We start from the raw sequence: 3,956 nt of genomic DNA, 5'->3' as shown, positions 1-3,956 counted from the left end.
CGAGGGGGGCAGAGGGCACCGGGTCCAGGTCTCCTTCTCGTGGAAGGAAAAAGGAAATGTCTTTGGGGCGAACTCAAGAGTCAACTTCGCACATGGTGATGGTGGGCGGAGGATGTGAAACCGACTTGGAGACCGACCTGCCAGGTGGCCTTCTCGGGGGGCTTTTGCGCCTGACAGCCGGGGGAGACGGGGGCGCTTAGGCGGGACTCGCGATCGCCAGGTAAGGCGCGGGGTCCGGAGCGAGTGGATGGTCAGGACAGGGGTGTCCTGTCCGGTTAGACTTGGCGGAAGTGGCGCCCAGTAGGGCTTGCTGCGTTCGCCCTGCACGTGCCAAAGTGTCTGCATCGTGCGCTTCTCGCGGCGGGCGCGTGGGCTTCCAGCACCGAAAGGTGGGTCGCGGGCTCGCCTGCCCCTGAGCTCACCTCTGACCTTGCAGGGTGGCACCTGGGGATGGTCGCTCCCGCTCAGGAGCAGCATGTGGGTGCTGTGTTGGGAGGAACCGTAGGAGGTGATGCAAGTGTGTCCTATACCTGAGTTGGGAGATGGGGAGGGATGGAGGGATTGGGGAGGTGAGGACGGCGCCTCCGCGTTCCCCAGCCTGGGTCCGGGCTCTGCGTAAAAATCTTGCAAAGGAGAGTAGGAAGGGGAGTGTGTGCCGCACCTTTACACTCGGGGAAACTTCGCGTGGGGGGTGGGGGCTCGGGGACTAACTACACAGGCCTGAGGTTGAAACCTGGGACAGTGTGTGACCTCCGCGCGCGCCTTCGTTTCCTCTTCTGCAAAATGGAGCCCCTGAGGTGGGGTTTGCACGGGGACCGAGGAAGGAATAGGGTAGACCAGCGGTTCTCAACCTTCCTGATGCCGCGGCCCTTTAATACAGCTCCTCATGCTGTGGGGACCCCCAACCATAAAATTACTTTCGTTGCTACTTCATAACTGCAATGTTGCTACTGTTATGAATCGTCATGTAAATATCTGATAGGCAGGATGGATTTTCATGGTTACAAATTGAACATCATGAAAGCATAGAGATGTTCCACAAAAACAATATGTAATTATAGATGTGTTTTCCGATGGTCTTAGGCGGCGCAGCCCCTGTGAAAGGGTCATTCGACCCCCCCCAAAGGAGTCGCGACCCACAGGTTGAGAACCGCTGGGGTAGGCGACTGGGCCCCACAGGTGGGCAGCGCGCTGTGAATATTAACTGTTAGCTGTCATCACTCCCTTTCCGTCGAAAGGCCTTCCGGGTGCCCTGTCGGCCTGAGTTCGCTGCGTGAAACGTGAAGCAAACTAACTGGTTTTCTCTTATGAGGTTCCCCATCCTTCCCGCCTGGAAAGTCACTGATAAACTAGAAAAACCAAAGCGTTTTTCTCTGTGATCAGCGACGAGTCCGATGGGCGTCTGTCGGCACGGCTCCGAGGCTCCTGCCTCGGAAAGTGGGGGAAGGTCTCACTTCGCTGCTCGGGCGGAGGCGGTTGGTTGTATGTGGTTGGTTTTTTAAAAATATATTTTTATTGATTTCAGAGAGGAAGGGTCTTGAGCTGAAAATGACTATATTTAAAAAAAATTTTTTTAATTGATTTCAGAGAAGAATGGAGATGGAGAGAGATAGAAACATCAGTGATGAGAGAGAGTCACAGCAGCTGCTTCCTGCACACTCCTGACTGGGGAGCGAGCCCACAACCCAGCTCTGTGCCCTGATGGGAATGGAACTGCTACCTCTTGGTGCATGGGACAGTGGCTCAACCACTGAGCCACACCAGCTGGGCTCAAAGAAGCTTTTGGAAGGAAAAGATGGCGCAGCTGAGCTGAGCTGAGCCGCTTGGGTAGGACGTAGGCGTCTGTCGGCACGGCTCCGAGGCTCCTGCCTTGGAAAGTGGGGGAAGGTCTCACTTCGCTGCTCAGGGACTGTGTGTGTATTTGGGCGGAGGCGGTTATATGTGGTTGGTTTTTTAAAAATATATTTTTATTGATTTCAGAGAGGAAGGGAGAGGGGGAGAGAGAGAGAATTACTATTACTGTGTCATAGGTAACCTTGAAATGACACGGTGGAGACGGAGGGCTTTTCATCCTCCACGCGGGCGGAAGCAGTGGGTCGTTTTTAAGATGAGCACAGAGGCCGTCAGATTAGCTCTTTGGATTAGCAGGGCCTGCGGGGTTGTGGGGTTGGATTGAAGGTAGAGGCGGCCCGTCCACTTGTCCTGGCAGCGTCCTGTGTGCCTGTGGCTCCTGAAGGAAAATGATGGCTTAGCCCAGACAGAGTTTTGTTTTTTAAATGTATTTTTATTGACTTTGGAGAGGAAGGGAGAGGGAGAGAGAGAAACATCCATGGTGAGAGAGAATCATGGATGGGCTGCCTCCTGCACACCCCACACTGGGGATGGAGCCCACAACCGGGCACGTGCCCTTGACCGGGAATCCAACCTTGACCTCCTGGTTCGCAGGTCGATGAGGGCCAGTGTGGGTGGCTCCGGCGAATGGAGGAGCCCGAGGAAAGCCCCTCAAGTGAGAAGGTGGGTGTTACCCCCCCACCCAGACAGGTGGGTCCAAGTAACCTTGAAATGACTCGGTGGAGACGGAGGGCTTTTCATCCTCCACGCGGGCGGAGGCAGTGGGGCGTTTTTAAGATGAGCACAGAGGCCGGCAGATTAGCTCTTTGGATTAGCAGGGCCTGCGGGGTTGTGGGGTTGGATTGAAGGTAGAGGCGGCCCGTCCACTTGTCCTGGCAGCGTCCTGTGTGCCTGTGGCTCCTGAAGGAAAATGATGGCTTAGCCCAGACAGAGTTTTGTTTTTTAAATGTATTTTTATTGACTTTGGAGAGGAAGGGAGAGGGAGAGAGAGAAACGGATGGGCTGCCTCCTGCACACCCCACACTGGGGATGGAGCCCACAACCGGGCACGTGCCCTTGACCGGGAATCCAACCTTGACCTCCTGGTTCGCAGGTCGATGCTCAGCCACTGAGCCACACCGGCCGGGCCAGACACAGACATTTTAATCCGCGTGTGGAAGCTGAAAGAGCGCTTAGAGGAGGCACGAAGGAACCCTGAGGTCTTCCCTCTGCAAAATTAACTTCACGGATATGCGGTATCCGCCTGGTTATAAGGCAGATGGCCCTCCGAAGAGGGCGGCACCACGTGGTTCAAATCTCTCCCATTACAGGGCACTCCCTCAGTTACCCTGTTCCCAACAACCAGACGCTGTCTGGGCTAAAACAACCTCAGGGGAAGCCAGTTTGGGGTATTTACACCATCAGCGGATGCAGTGCATGAGGAATGAAAAGAAATTATGCCCACCTGGATGGGTGCCGAGGGCCTGGGTAGCGTTTCCATGGAGGGCACCCTCCGAGGGTCCCAGAAATGCTGGTTGGGTAGATGCAGAGGTGAGGTGCTCTGGGAAATGGAACTTGATGGTTCGGAGTGGCTCAGGCGACCCCGGGGACACTGATGCCGACGGTGTAAGTGATTCGTTGGAGTGAAATCGTTTCATGAATTAATATACGTGCTGCCTCGTGTACTAGACCTCTAAATACGTAGATGTAAGGTAAAGATTAGAAGCAGACATCTGGGCTTTATCCACAATCCTAAATTCTTTTGCCTTTAAGTGAAGCGCATTTTCTTTTTAATTTTCTCGTTGGAAGGGGAAGGTTGTCTTAGGTGTGGGCTTACCTTTCTGACACTTTACTGACATTAACTGCTGCTCAGTGCCTCTGCTGAAGCAAAAACCCCTTTCCCGTCTCATTTTTTTAAAAATATATTTTATTGATTTTTTACAGAGAGGAAGGGAGAGGGATAGAGAGTTAGAAACATCGATGAGAGAGAAACATCGATCAGCTGCCTCCTGCATACTCCCTACTGGGGATGTGCCCGCAACCCAGGTACATGCCCTTGACCGGAATCGAACCTGGGACCCTTGAGTCCGCAGGCTGATGCTCTATCCACTGAGCCAAACCGGTTA

Source organism: Myotis davidii, unplaced genomic scaffold, assembly GCF_000327345.1.
Source record: "Myotis davidii unplaced genomic scaffold, ASM32734v1 scaffold875, whole genome shotgun sequence".
In the NCBI taxonomy this organism is placed as follows: Eukaryota; Metazoa; Chordata; class Mammalia; order Chiroptera; family Vespertilionidae; genus Myotis; species Myotis davidii.
This window is presented reverse-complemented; position numbering follows the sequence as displayed.